The sequence below is a fragment of the Osmerus eperlanus genome, chromosome 13 (assembly GCF_963692335.1).
Source record: "Osmerus eperlanus chromosome 13, fOsmEpe2.1, whole genome shotgun sequence".
NCBI lineage: Eukaryota > Metazoa > Chordata > Actinopteri > Osmeriformes > Osmeridae > Osmerus > Osmerus eperlanus.
Genome location: NC_085030.1, coordinates 15,299,523 through 15,316,197, shown reverse-complemented (window position 1 = coordinate 15,316,197; position 16,675 = coordinate 15,299,523).

The following is a 16,675-nucleotide window of genomic DNA, read 5'->3' as shown; positions in this document are numbered from 1 at the left end:
GCCTCTAAATGAGTCTGTTTTACAAACAGACTGGCCAGTAACTTGAGTCTTACACAGAAAAACCCAGGACCCCGTCCGCCATCTTGCCTTGGTGTCATGTGATCTCGGCGAGCCGTAAAACCTCCCATGGTGTCTCCAGTTGCCAGGGCGACTCCGCAGTGTTTTACACGACTGTTAACAGTCCAGACCATCAATCCAGGAGCCCAGAACCTTCCTCTGCAGAGCATGTCCCAGAGCCCGGACACATCACCTCTCTATCAGGATCATGCAGAGCCAGGGAGAGGAGGGGAGAGGGAGGGGGGTGGAGGGGCTGAGAGGGAGGGAGAGAGTGAGGGAAAGAGAGAGGAAGAGAGAGCGAGGGAGGGTCAGGATGGCGGGAAAGGAGGGGAGGGGAGTAGTGAGTGGATGGGAGAAAGAGAGGAAAGGGGCGTCTCTGATTAAATATCCATATGTCACCAGTTAAATGTCGGGGGCTACTAGTGAGTGAACGGTTTGCAGGTTTGTTTTTTTCCAGCAGGTCCAGGCTATGTGCTGGGTTCACTAGGTGTTTAGGAGAGAGGCAGGACTGCCAAGTATGATGTTACTGGCTTCCCATGTTAATGTTCATTCAGGAAGGGCCTTTATTGCAGAGCAGTGAGAAGGCTCCAGCCAGCTGTGAAAACACTGTTAAAGAGGCTTTAGTGCTCATTTCACGAATACTTAAAGTTTACTTATAGAAAAAAAAGAGAAATTAATGGACTATACATGGGCTTTTCCTTATTGTCCTTCCATGAGCGTGGACGTCCTGACTCCTCCATGTGTGCCAGGAGAAGCCGTCCACTTCAAGCCTCCCGTGAAACTCGACTCCGTTCCAAGAACAGAGGCACACTTTTTTTTTCCCTTCTTCTTTCTTTTCTGTTCTGGGATTACCATTCTGCTAGTAAAGAAACTGCTCAGGATCCCCTCAGAGCTGTTGCCATGTCAAATTAGACTGTAAAGTTTTACCTCAGCACCAAATATAACGTGAGGGTCTGGTCTGGCTGGTAGTCGCTTCTTGCTACCCCCCGTGAGATAGAAGCTCCGTTAACATCCTGGCAAACTAACGGAATGTTCTGTTTCCTCCAGGATGACCCAGTGTGTGTCTGTGTGGGGTGGATTAGGGATTATCCATGCAGGCGATGTCCAGATTATCTTGATGATGATTCCTGGTGCTGTTGCGGTTTGCTCCAGAGGGATCCAGTACCCTGGTGGTGTGTGGCCCTGCAGAAGCGTCTTTGACGGATTGGACCCCCACACACGCACATACCCCCCCACCCACACACATACCCCCCCCCACACACACACATACCCCCCCCCCCCACACACATACCCCCCCCACACACACACATACCCCCCCACCCACACATATACCCCCCACACACACGCACATACCCCCCCCACCCACACACATACCCCCCCCCCCACACACACATACCCCCCCACCCACACACATACCCCCCCACCCACACACATACCCCCCCCACACACACATACCCCCTTCCCCCCCCCACACACATACCCCCCCCACCCACACACATACCCCCCCCCCCCACACACACACACACATACCCCGCCACACACATACCCCCCCGAACCCACACACACACACACATACCCCCCTCCCCCCCCCACACACACACACCCCCCACACACATCTGAGGCAGAGGGAAAGAGCTTCCAGACCTTGGATGGTAGGAGGGAAACAGCACATCAGTATAAACACCTCGCTTTAAGACCACATGTTGAGATGCCTCATATTTATCAATGTGGGTGAGAAAACTGTGTGTGTGTGTGTCTGACTGGGAGTGTATGCATGCGTGTGAGTGTGTGCATGTGTGTGTGTATGCATGTCTGTGTGTGTGCATGTGTGTGTGTATGCATGTCTGTGTGTGTGCATGTGTGTGTGTATGCATGTCTGTGTGTGTGCATGTGTGTGTGTGTTCCCTTTCATGTATATTTATCAGTCTGCGTCTCACCATACTGAGACCGGTCACATTGACGCAATCTGACAGATTTATTAAACAAACTTAACCTCAGACCTGTAATCACTCGGTTATAGCATGCTATTAAACTGACACGGCAAATGTCAACACATGCCTCCTGAATTAAGGAAACAACAGCTATTGAATGAGAAGAGACCTACTGTTGGAGATACCACTCAGTATCCTCCTGAGACCACGCGGTGACTTCATGCTGACTGCAGCAGACGTGAGGTTTGGGCTGGTAACATTGCAGCTATACTGTCTTCTGTAGCTGGTAACATTGCAGCTATACTGTCTTCTGTAGCTGGTAACATTGCAGCTATACTGTCTTCTGAAGTTATTCTTCAGTACAAATGAAAGGACAGCTTGGGCTTCCTGATGATCTCTCAACAGTGAAAAACTTCTGTAATTTCTGTGTAATTCTAGTTAGTTAATTAGGTTGTAGTAGATGCATGACTGCAAGATATGACAAAACAGTTGTCACATTTTCCGTAAAACATATTTAGAAGCCAAACCCAAACACCGGTTATGTAAATATGAAACATTACAAGTTTTTTGTTTGTTTTTGGTCTCGGGTGACATGGATGTGTAGGTGCTTCTGAAAGGTAAGTGTAGTATAAACAATATAAAGTGACTTAGTATAAACCTACAGTATCACTGTCTCAAGAGAGACTGCATCCACAAAATAGTTTGATGAGGCACTGAAGATATGATGCTGTGCTGTTGATGATGTCACAGTGCCGATGAGATGTTATTGCTGCACTTCACCTGGTACCTGACATTATATTTTATGCTGTGTGACAAATACAGACCTTCCATTGACTCTGACCCCGAAATTATGTTAAAACTACGGACTTCTGATGCCTGATTTTATGCTGCGGGAGTCAGGTGGCTGAGCGGTTAGGGAAGCGGGCTAGTAATCAGAAGGTTGCCAGTTCGATTCCCGGCCGTGTCAGATGACGTTGTGTCTTTGGGCAAGGCACTTCACCCTACTTGCCTCGGGGGGAATGTCCCTGTACTTACTGTAAGTCGCTCTGGATAAGAGCGTCTGCTAAATGACTAAATGTAAATGTAAGTGCTGTACTCTCTACATGCACTATTTGTGTCGCTTTGGATAAAACAACAGCATCTGCTAAATGAATTCAATTTAAAAAAAGGTAAATGTATAAACAGTATGAATATATGAGGCTTCACTGTAGCAAAAAAATATTGACCTATATAAGTATTTATTTATTTTCAATACATGTCATTTCACTTCTATCCCCTCAGAGAATGTGGAAAGGATAAACTAACATGAACTGTACAGTATTTCTTAGAAGAAATTCCATAAACCAGGTTGAAGTCTGGTCTCCGCAAATCCCTCTGCAGTGTCCCTCCACGAGGACGGAGTTATGACTCAAGAGGACATCGTCTACAGTTGTACAGCGTTCCTGGAGGTAAGTGGTGACGATGGATGTGTCCATCTTGGTACAGGGCCTTTTCCCATCTGGAATACATTAGCACATTCATCTCCCCAGGGACTAACTCGTCCAAGGTGGACGGATATCGGGAACATTCCTGCCCATAGTGATGGGGTCATATCCTACCTCCGCTGAAACAACATAGATCACTCCTCCTGAGAGAGCCAGCGTCTATATCCCTATCAGAATTCATCCAAGATGTCATTATTTTTTCGTCCATATCCTTGACCTGCCTTCATACAGGGGCGATGTGTCATCCTTGTTATATAACGTGTGTTTATGGACCGGCGTTAAATCACCGGAGCCGTCATACGGGGGGAATGCCGAACCCTTCCTGTCTTCTGTTACTGGATATTGGCGACGCGAGGTCAGAAGTGGAGCCTCGGGATTATGTTGGCTCTGTCCCACCGTTTATGTTCCAAATGATGTGGGAATAACGACGGAGATGGTTTTCTCTCCCGCCAGACCTGAGCCCTGGGAGACCAGGGAGGGACGTGGCTGTCTGCGTCCTGGCCTATTTTAAAGGCCAAACAAATCTATTCGGCTTTTTTTCTTTTCTTTTCACGGATGACGACGCCAGAGTCAGCTGTCGAGGCACGCCCGTGTAGTTTATGTTTACGCTTGGACCGCTGTGTGGACACCTGCCGGCGCGTTTGTGTTGGATACCGGTCACTATTGTTGTATTATTATTATTATTATCGTATTGTTCAAATCTGGCCGACAAGTTAATCAAGTCAGGCCACTTGTACTTCATGTTGATTATGAGCACTTAGGAAACTTTCAGAGATGATAACAGGCCAGGTGGGCTGCAGCTGGTAATCAAATCCAATCTCCAGGCCTCCGTCACCGTTGTTCATGAAGATGTCGACATTACACGGCCAGGCTGTATGAGGAGAACGTTTGGCCAACACTTTATATTAAGGTTATATGAACTACCAACTACATAGCAACTCCTATGTACTGTACCTACAACGTTGTAACAATAGGTATTACCAGGTTGTCATATGGTAGTTCATATAACCTTAATGTAAAGTGTATACGTTTTTAATGTAGGCATTGCTGTGGTGTTAGATGGTAGTTCATGTAAGCTAAAGTATTGCAGAGTCTCATGAACAGTACAAGCAGCAAAGTGTGTTGTTTACTAACGCCTAAACTTCTTCTTAATCATTCTCAGGTCCAGAGGGCCGGCTTAGGAGCAAATTAAACTTTTAACCTCAGACCGACATCACTCCAGACCACAGGAGACGGCAGGACTGCAGAGGTTGGGACAAAGCTCTCTTATAGGGGAACACTTGTCTTTATTATCCTCTAGCATGACTCATCCAATCTACACACAGACCCCAACCAGGAAGCGCAGGCTGATAGGCTGACTCAGATAGCTAGACATTAAAGGGCTGCCATTAACAAAAGTGAAGGGGTCTGCCTGGCGTCCTCTGCTGTTTTGAAGGTTTATCCTGGTGTCGACGCCCACTCTGCTGCTGGAGATAGCTACACGCCACATGGAAAGGCTGCTGATTAACAGGAAATGGATAGGTTGTTGATTACAGTGTATCTCAGTTGTGTTTTTTTTTAAACCACAAGGACACTTAGAAGTCCATTGAAAGAAAGAAGAGCTTATCACGGCTTCTCTGTTGGGATGTATTGTTTTAGCATCGTAGCATTCTGCTGCCTTTTGTTCTTGGTCGAGCGGTCGGACCAGCGAGTCTTTGTGAAACTGTGTTGCCGTGCGGGTCTCAGAGGAGGGAGGCCTCCTATTGGAGGAGGGTGACCTTGTCATCGCCGGGGAGGAAGTGACACGTGCTGGGCACTGTGTCTTTGATGGCTCCACAGTTCTGTCGGAGAACTGCACTTGTGGAAATCCTCATCCCTCGAGGAACCAGGGAGGGACAGGGAAGAGGGGGAGAGATTAAACGGGAGTTGGAGTGATAGATAAAGCATAGCTTTGTTCTCAAATCGACCACCTGTATTACAATACTGGAACCATAATCCGACTTCCAGTCTTGATTCACAGAGGATTTGAACACTCCATCCAAGAGTAATACCATGTAATACTGTATTAAACATCTCTCCTAGAAACAGTAAATCTGGAAAATGTCTGCTGGCAAACAAATAAGTGGGACTGTTGGGACTGTGTTACTGCAAACTCCTGCAACATAGCAGAGCTGTTACCTGTAAAAGGTTTTTGTATCCACTATAAAACTGATGTCTGCAAAGCAGTTTTTAGACCATTATCAAACTCCTCTATCAAGTTCTCTTCTCTAAAATGGTGATTTCACATGATAACACTGAGGTTAAATACAAGGTTGTACAAAGTTTGACCTTCTTTTTAAACATTGTCACTGTAACTAAGAGGTTGGATTTAATGGGTAATAATTTAATTTGGCAGATTTTCTGATTGCAACCTGGACGCTTTCCCAAAAGGAAATCAGATGGAGAATTCATTGAAGTAGTCAAAGTCAGTCTGATTGAATTCCAGCATTTTTTCCCCCTACAGAGACGCCAAAGTTTGATCTTTACTAATTGATATATCCCAGCTCAGCTCATGAATCTTAGAAGCCCATACCTTGGGCCAATTTAGCTGTTCCACTCCCTGAGTTTTAATTGAGTCCACATTAAAATTTACTTATGAAATAATAATGGGCTCCCATGCAAATGAACCTGTCCTGATATTGCCATGGCAAGATTTGCATATCCACAAGCAGTCTGGGAGTTCAGAAATCAATATAGATGATTAATAATATATATGCTACAGGAATAATTTAATTCATTTGATGCAAGGACCCAGTCAGCCTTGGCAAACGAAAGGTGCAATTTTGCCACAATCTAATTTAACACAAGCTGCCTGGATTGCAGTTTCAATTACCAGGCTAATGTGTGTTAAAAATTACACTTTCAAATATTGTATTATTTCATTTAATTTAATTTAACACATTTACAGATGAGTCCTATTTCTTTCGACATTAACATATTGCACTAAAATGTTAAATTAAACTCAATCTATTGTCTTTTGTCAGATCAAATAAGCTGACACTTAAAAAAAAAATTTAGACAACATTACAATTCCAACCTTCCTAAAGAACATACAGTATGTTAATGTACATGCCTGGATCAGGAACACACATATATATATATATATTTATATTATTAATTATTAGTCATATAGGTCAATTATTAATCTTACACTTTCATACACTGAAAGATTACACTACCTCGAGCATCATATTTTAGGAAACTGTCAGACAAGTCTCCAACAAAGAAATATGTGAGAACATTCGTCATAATTCGCCCTCCGACCCTCTCAAGTCCACCAACTGCTCCACATGATGGCTCTGTCTGTCCCGAGGACGTACAAATATTTTTTTTTCAAGTCGTACACATTAACATTCAACTCTCATAATAAATGAACGGTATTCATTTGGAACCCCTAGGTGAGTAAGGCAGGGTCTTGGACTGCGGAGATGAGATTATAAGCATTATGTTCTTGACATCCTATTACAACTTGGGCATTGCCAAGGCATTGTCAACAATGCCCAGAACCCAGTCTTGCCCGTAATGAATGCACTCCAATATGTAATGACTGAGTAATCACATTATTTGCAGCATCTACTTTATTCCGATGGTGGATAGCCTGCATCTGTGCTCCTTTAGTAATTGCTAGGCTGGGAAGAGAAGCAAGAGGATTTGCATCTGCACTGGGGAGTTGCATTGCAAATGATTATGCTGAATTGTTTTTGCAACAGGAATGTCCAATCCAATAAAGTTAATGATGTTGAAAGACATGGGAGAGAAGGAATAAAATCGATTAAAATGCAGATGTTTGCCATCCTATACACTTGACGGTGGAGGAAAGAACGGTTTCCACATTATATCAACAGAATAATTATTACGCTTTTAACTTTTCAGCAATCCCTCTTCCACTTTTACTGATGTAGGTATATTTAGGGCTCATTTGGCAAGCATGCCAGGATGGGATGAAGATGGTACATGACTAGCTAGACCAACTCCTTTTCTTTCTCAGGACAACATACAGTCTGTTCAAGATCCTTCCTTGATCTTCTGGGTGGATTGCATAGCTGGGTCATAAGTGAACAAAAAGCAGGTTTCAACTTTAACAAAGTGTTTTGTTAAAGGTGAAACACTGGTACTGGTAATGCCAGGCGCTCTTTCTTGATGTATTACTCCTCAATACACAGTCTTACACAGCTATAATACTCTTGTGGTTTACCTTCTTAACTGCCACATAAAGAACACTTGCATTCATTTTTTTGTTTTCACATTTAATTATACTGGCTCTATGATTACCAGGTAATACAAATTATGTGGTTTGTTGGCAGCAGATAAATCTTGGTCTCAATTTGTTGTAATGACCCGTGTAATTTTTAAGCTGTGGCTACATATTGCCTCTTTTTAACACGTATCATTAGTGGGGTTGTATATTAGATATACATTCTGTGGCTTAATTTGGTCTCCCAGGGCCACTTGTACTGATGCAGCTGTTTGTGCTGTGTAGAAAACACAGGACACCTTCAATTTTTTTAAATGCACTTCTTGAGAGATGTGAAGCAACCATGCTTTTTGGGTTGGTGCTTCTGAAAGATGCATAAATTCACCGTCACAATCTGCTGAGAGAATTAATAAGTGAAACAGGGAGAGTTTAAAGGGGAAGACTTGTCATCTCCAGCTGTTTCTCTTATATCTTCAGAGTCGCCATCCTTTGCTAGAAACGATAGCCCGGAGACAGGCTGTGATTGGTTCACTGCCTCTGAAGAGCTATTTATTAGAGCCAATCAAGTAGCTCCTGTATCACCCAGATTTAGACAAACTCAGGTGATGATAAAATCCTTCCTGTCCATGTTGGCTGATAAGAAACAGCTGATGATGCATGTCTTGTCATGGCACCCAGATGAACATTTCTGTCCCAGAGATTATACATTACTGAGCAGGGGTTTGACTTAGAGAGACTGTTCGCTGAAGTGAACACTGTTGCATACCACTGAAGTAAAAGGCTAAGATGCTGGAGGCTAAAGCTGAACGGCACACACAAACACCAGATACACAGGAAGAAACAGATCCTGTTTGCATGGATGGATGGATGGATGGATGGATGGATGGATGGATGCATGTGCTCACAATAGTGTTAACTTCCACTTCCCCTCGTCTTAGTAAATAATTAGCAAACTAAGTGTAACGTAATGTCCCCCCTGCCACAATGAAACCTGTTCTTTTAGAGCCTAACTACCTCACAAACCTTCCCAAACTCATCGACCTCCGTCAGATCCCCCACCCCTATCCCCCACGACGCTGCAGTCTGTTTCTGGGCCAAACCTCCTCTCCTCCTGCTTGACCACGGAGCCAGGGTGCGAGGGGAGGCTGGAGCAGTGGGGAGGAAGAGGAGGATGAGGAGGATGAGGAGAATCGGCAAGCTGCCTGCCTGGGCTGGCGAGATCCGTTGGGAGTGAGCTTTGGCCCAGGGCCCAGATCAATGTGACCTACATTCAAAGGCGAATTAGAAGACTGTCAGAGGGAAAGGACAGTCTGTAAATGAGCTTAGACAGGGCACGGCCCCTGGAGGAAGGAGGGGGGAGACTGGTGCCTGGCCACCGTCAGGGCGCTTTAATGAGTTCCAAATGGACTCAGGAGCAGGGGGCCTTGGCCTCCCTCTGCCCATTTCACCCCCCTGTCCACACCCACCCTCCTAGCCTCCCCCTCTGGCCCCTGTCCGCACGCACCCTACAGACCGCCCTCTGCCCCTACCCCAACCCCCTGCCAGCCTCTCTCTGCCCCTCAGGGCCAGAATCTGCAGGAATGACTGGGGAGGTGTGGGACCAGAGAACCCTCAGAGTGAAGCACCTGTCTGGAGATTCTAGACAGGCAGCGGTGTCAGGACTGAAGAGATAGACTCACTGTACTCACCACTGGAGTAGTGACACTGTGCTGGACTTGTTCTAGGGCTTACGTTCCAGGAAAAGTCCTCTGTTATTGCCATACTGCACTTGAACCTTAACTGAAGTCGTGTGATTTGGATTGTGGTCTGACCAGCGTTAACTGACTCCACGTCACTGGCCGTGAAAATGCTTTGATTGACAAATATCCATGTTTCAGGGGAAGTCCAAGCGATTTGGAGTTAGCAAACTTCAACGAGCATTAGCGAACATGCCAAATTGCTAGAACCACATCAACACTGGGCATTCCGGGTTTCCGCGGTAATGACAAACACAGACGCATGCCAGTGGCGTGCGGTTCACGACCTTGATGCAAAACACTGACGATGCGAAAGACTCAACAGTTTGAATTCTGGTGCATTATCTCCTAACACAGGTGCACAGGTACCCTGCCAGCTCGCACCTCCCAGCCAGCATACCCACCCCCCTCCTCACCACCACAATGCCCATCTCAGGTGGCCAAACCTGGGGGAGAGAGCAAGATGTTGTCCAGACCCCTGGAGGAAAACAAGAGCAAGGGGCCGAGAGTGAGAGCATGCGAGGCAGAGGTAATTAGAATGTGGATAGCGCAAGTAATCAGATCTCCCTACCACACCGGCCTCTTTCTATACATTAGCTGTAGCGTCCATATGGGAATGGGGGCGCTTCTGATTGTCTGCAACATAGCATATGCTAATTGTTGATTGTCTTCAATATCGTATGCTAATTGTTAGGAATTAGCATAATTCATTAACATTTGGGCCCTAATTACACAATGAAAAAAGATGCTCCCTGAAAACAGTTCAGTGTGCTCCGACTTCCTAATGTATGATGCGATTACTGCCGTCCTTATTTGCATACGGCTAAGGAGTTTGAAATATTAAAAGTGTTGTTCAGAGAAATTTGCGATTAGTCCCAAATCAAATGTTTTTTTGCCTCTATTAAGGGATTGTACTATGTTGCCCCTCAGGTGAGAGAAAATCAGCTTCTTGGATTTATTTACACGTTTCTACAACCTAAAAAGACTTCCCCCCCAAATGCAAATGACATGGTTCACAATCTGTATCTGCAATTAACCAGCATGCACATTTTTTGGAGGGGGTTTAGAGAAACAAATGAAGGGAGATGGCTTCATGCGTTTGATATGCAATCTCGAATTCTCTTTCATGTCTCCTGTTTAGTCCGCATTCATTAGACTCACAAAGGCAAACACCAATTGCCTTGATTTCATCATCATTGTACCGTAGTTCGGGGCCTTAACACCATTTACTCAACATACTGTAGCTGCATGTATAAGCCTTGCAAACAACCGTTAATACCCGGTGGCATTTACTAGGGGTGGGAATCTTTTGGTACCTCACGATTCGATTCTGATCGATTTTTTGGGGTCACAAATGTGTTACATTTGTGAATCTATTTGAATCGCTAGACTGAATCGCGATTCAAATGTGAATCGATTTTTTCCCCCACCCCTAGCATTTAACCAACACTGTTACCAAACCATCCTGACACCTCCCACCACCCAGTACAAAGCATGGTCTCATACACACAAATATCATTACAACAACATTCACTTGACATTCGCCACCAAAATTTCACTTTCACATAATTGCCACCAACATGCGTACTGCAATAGTGACAAATGCCAGTCCAAGTTTTTATGACACTTGAAAAGAGCCAGCTCAAAGTCGTCTCTCTGACAACAGGAACTGCTGTCGAGTGCCAGTCGTTTTCTGCGTGAGGCACCTGGGCCTCATGCAGGCCTCAAGGACATGGATCCAGGGCCACACGAATGGGGAAGGGCCCCTCTGGGTTGAAGTGAGTGTGTGTGTGTTGGGGGGGGAGTGGGGTGGGGGGCCTCCACCCCCCACGAGAGTGACTGGGGGAGAGAATGAGAGGTTTCGTGAATGGAGGCTGTCATTAAAATGATATCCATTTCCTCAGAGATCACTTCCAATTTAAATGTTCGGGAGGGGGGAGGGGGGAGGGGGGAGGGTTAAGAAAAGCCGTAATTGAAAGATCTTGTATTTTTTCATCTGCCATTCAAACTCTAAATTTGAATATCAGGGAAAGAGAGAAATCGTTGTCTAGTTCCAATGACTTCTCTGCCTCTATGTTTGAGTCATCAGGGATCTGGAGGGCGAGTGTTCACACGTTTAACCCCTCCATCACACCAGGCCTTTGGCGGGGTACCCTTCTAAAGTAATGGAGCCAGAGGACAAAATGTTGGCAATGGATAAAAGAGAAGGAGACCTTGTTTGACTCTGCCTGGAACTCAGGCCGTCAAACAACACCGGATCACTGGGACAGTTAAAAGGTGTTGCTCATTGAAAGAGGACATGCAGAAAGTACAGAGAATTTCAAGCAAACAAGCCAGTTGATCCCTTGGTGTGTATCAACTGTTTTGTGTGTGTGTGCATAGCACCCGACCTTCGCTGTTTGTGTGCATGAGTGTGTCCGTGCATGTGTGTGTGTGCATGTGTGTGCATGCGTGTGTGTGCATGTGCGTCTTTGTGCGCGCCTGAAGTACCAAAGACTCATTCCGCCAGAGAAAGCGGAAGTGGCCTTCGACCGAAGATTCTTTTTGTTATCTTTCTCAGTTAGCTTAAATAAACGCCCTTATGGGCTCAGCCCCACCCCTGCCTAGCGTCCTGTGTCTCTCCACAGCGTGCGTCTGTGTGTGTGTGTGTCCGTTAAGGTATGTGCTCATGCGTGTGTGTGATTGAAAACAGAATCACAGTAGTTCTTGCGCCTTTCAGCTCAGTTTGGGGTCTGTATCTAATCACGCTAGATTGCTGATGTCACACGCTAGGCTCACTCCTGAGTAGGCTGCATCACAGCTGCGCCTAAAGTTTACATGACCTCCGTTCTTTACGAATTGTCAGAAGTAGGCTAATGAATTGAACAAAACACATTTAGCGTGTAATGTTTATGTAGCTGCTAATTGAAACGCATTACGTGCCATATTATCCTATTGTCACACTTCAGGGATGGACCATTACGAGCAACAAATCTCAGTTGTCTAACCTCTCCCACACAAGAGCAAAGGTTTCACTGTCACTACGTGAATGACGATTTGTACCAAACATATATCAATTAAGATATTTTACTAAAGATGTCATTATTTGTGTGACTTGGTGAAGAAGCACTCATCCGAAAACAATTCCGAAGATCTTAGTTAAAGTGATGTAATGTGCACTAACACACCCACACACAAACATAAGGATTCTCACCAAACTAAAGAAATATTCTCACAATCTACAATGTAGTGAGTGCTGGTATGTTTATCAAAGGAATAACTGATCATAATATCATCCTTATTGGTCTCAACAGAAATGCCACAACCATCTTGGAGATTACTTCTTGATGAGGAAAATGCAATTAAAACGTCAAGTGCGTTTTATTAGATTCTGCTCACCCTGCAGGCTTTAGAAGCCCCGGGAGTCCCGGGCGCGCGATAGACGGATTGCATATAGAGAGATGATACCAACGTTAGGGAACGTTGCCAAATTGCGGCAGTTAACGTCTCTCGTGATCTACCTTCCATCTCAAGTGTCGTTGCGTAGGCCTACTGTACAGGGAAGTTTCGAGATCTTGATACGTCACAACATTCTAACTACTGCTTTCGAGTAAGGGTAAGTTGTAACAGTCACGACTAGAAAAAACAACAGGCCTGCGACTGGCCAGGTAAAAGTAAATAAACAAATGTTCCGCATAGTTCTCTTTGCAAACACTATATGCACTGATTCCCAAAGCCAGCTAAACAAATGTTTTAATTAGGCTAAGGGAACCTTAATGAATCTTTGTTAGATATAGTGTCTAATAAACGTGCATCCCTTACTTTCTACAGTAAATTAAAGCTTAAAATCACATTACTATTTCACTTTGCAGCATAATGACCTTTAAACCGAAATCTGTATTGTTATATTTGACAAGATGACACTGACGCTATGGAAAAAAAATCCATTTGAATAAAAAGGAGGGAAATATATCCCTTTAATGGAATTTAACAATAGGCCTAGGTCTCAAGTGTACTCATTAGTGTGGCCAGTTTGACTTATTTTACAGCCACTGGTAATTAGTATCTGCTGGAGTTATTGCCATAATCAGGCAAGTTTTCCCTTTGACTTCTTTTGTTAGCCATTAACTTTGGTGTTGCTTGCTCTGGGAAGGCGGTCGAATCTGTAACATGACAGCTAATAAAACGACAGGGTTCCTTCTGGAGAAGTTAATACTTTTCATAGATATGATCATTCTTTTTACTTCAAAGCAGGCATTAAAATAGACCATATCCCCTGCCTTGATGGAATTGTGGGAAACTAAAGTATTGGAGTATTTGAGTGAAAATATGGACATTCCTGCTTGATTCTGGGAAGTCTTTAGGGGCCAATGTGTATACAGGAGAAACACACTGTGATAGAAAAAGGGTCAGAAACTCTCACTGGCAAGTGAATGCTAATATTTGAGATTATTCGTGATTGTAAGAATTTACCTTGGCTTTGACATCAGTGGATGTTAGTTTGAACAAAAAAAATCCTGTAGTAGCACATAATTAGAAAAGGAAATACAAGTAAAAACATTTAGACACCGTGTATCTTGTGGTTTCTTATAAACATTGGTAGAAATGATTGCAAAACTATTCACTAAACCCAACCGTCAAATTATTAAAAGGGCATTAAGAAGTCAAGACAACTTTTCTAAGTGCTTATCAAGAGCCAATGAGATCAGTCCAAACTCAATTCCATCGTTGTTTTTTTATATAATTTTTTTAAACATTTTATTTCCTGCACTTTTACTGCCGATCTAATAGCTTATTTATTACATTCATTCTTTATAAGCCTGCTCCTGTGTGGCCTAATTACGAGTATAGCACTGCTTTGGAATTCCAGGATAATTATGAGCGTTGTTTTAATAAGAGTCTTGGCCAGCTCAGAAAGGAAGCATCTTCAGGGTTCCTCTGAGGGAGAGATGTAGGGGCAGCACCACTGTTTTCACCCTGGCCTCTTTGCTTGTGGCGTTCCTGCAGCTGCCTTGCAGTAAAGCTATAGTTAGCCTAGCTATCCCCCAAGTTAACAGATGCGAAACGAATGTTATGCTACAGGTAGTCACGCGTGTTTTCGTGACGTTAGTGACGTAGTGACGTTAGTAACGTCAGTGACTGTGGCTGTCGGACACAGGCATTTCATACTCACCAAAGGTAAATACTTTTCAACCAGGAGAGACAGACAGTACAGTAGGCAAAGGTTTGAATGCGTCATCCCCTGGCATCTCGACCAAGGTTAACCCTCGTGCTGCCTTCGGGTCACATGACCCAAAGGTTCATAACGAACCATCGTTGTGTTTACCCAATTTTACCCAATACAAAAACAAATACAAATAATTTTCTTTTAACCATTCCAATGTGGGGGGTCTGAGACAGCCCGACAGTTAAAAGAAAATGCTTCACTTTGTTTTTATATGAGGTAAATTTGTCGCAATACGACAGTGGGTCACAATGACTGATGGGTCAGAATGACCCGAAGATAACACAAGGGTTAAAGAAACCTTGCGTGGATGTTACGGATATGGCACGAGCTACTTACACCACTCCCCAGTTTGAATAAGTAGCTGGGCCAGTAGCAGGAACAACACTTATGACACTCTGTAAACCTAGCAGGTGTTTGCACGTGGGTGGGTTGGTGATAATGACGTGATTAAATTCAGGTGTGTAAGCGTGTAAAGGCGTGTTCCGGGTTTTAGGAAATCCTCTGTGGCCACAAACACATATGCTTTTCTTACTTACTAATGGTAGGGTCAGGGTTACAACTTTGCTTGCATAGTATGTATCTACCGTGATTAGTGTAAAATAGGATAGGCTAGAAAGTGCATGCCAATCTGAATGTGGACAAAAAATTATAATACTGTATATTGCATCTGTTTGGGTAGTGTCTTCCAGGTAAAACTTGCAGACAGACATACAGCGGACATGCATTAGGCATGCATTAATACAATTTGTTTCCATGCCTGCTAAACTATCTTACTGCAATGTGCAACTTCACTAGATCCTTTTCATCCCAGCTGTTATGATTTTTGGATGATGTTTTGCTTAAATACCTGAACGTCTTGACCGAGCTTACTCTTACTCTAATCACAGTGGATGCGTATGGTCCAAATGAGTCCAGTTGTCATTTCTGAAGGTCCATTACTTCCCCTGTCATTAGTAAGGGAACGCCAACATCACAAAATGATGAGATCGCAACAGCTGAATTATCTAATTAGCTACTTTTACAGAGTAAGATTCTTTGTGAAGGCTAATGCTTGCAGTGGATAATGGACCTTCTGTCTAAGGATCAGACTCCTCAGAATATCAATTTGTGCCCTCCATATTGCAGGTTTAGAATCAGAATCAGAATGGGATTTATTCGCCATGAAAGTTTGCACAGAGGAATCTTCGACTCCTTGAAACTGTCTTTGTCCCCACTCCTAAACGCGGCCTCTTTCCCTGACCTCAACCTTCTGAGTTTAGCTGTAAACCAGGGTTTGTCGTTGTTGTAGCTTACCCTGGTGCGTGTTGGTATACAGCAGTCCTCACAGAAGCTGATGTATGATGTCACAGCCTCTGTGAGCTCATCCAGACTATTGGTAGCAGTCGTGAACATGTCCCAGTCAGTGCACTTCACACCAGCCACTGTTAATGTAAAAACAAATACCACCGCCTTTCGTTTTGCCAGAGAGCACAGGGTCACGATCCGCTCTCAGCAGTTTAAGGGGGGCTTTGACTATAATTCCCACTAATTCTGCCGCTGGAAGCAGAAAAGTGGGAAATAAATCCACAGGAGTTGTAGTCCTGATGTTTAGAAGTACTTCTCTAGTTAGAGAACCCCGGAAATCTTGAATTGAACACTGAATTAACAGACAAAACAAGACAAAAAAGAGCGCACCTAACGACCGAGGCAGCCATCATCGGCGCCATCTTGGATTGACACTTACTCTTTACATGATCTACCTGCTCTCCTGAGACAACTGAAAGCTCTGATGGACGTACAGCAGGTTGGTTATGGATACTGTATGAACCCAAACTCCTACCTGCCTGCCTCCTACCTGCCATTCTTCTCACTTATCGCCACTTAGAACCGCTTGAAACATTTACCCAATAGGCTTAAAGTTAGAAAACTGCTAACCCTTCTCACCTCTATTTTGGGTCATATCATAAATATTCATGTTTAAGTCATGAAGGACACATTACAACAGTGCCCAAAGGTAGTTTTACTATTGCGTGTTTATTTTTCCTCTTTGGTGCAGAGCACCTGTTTGG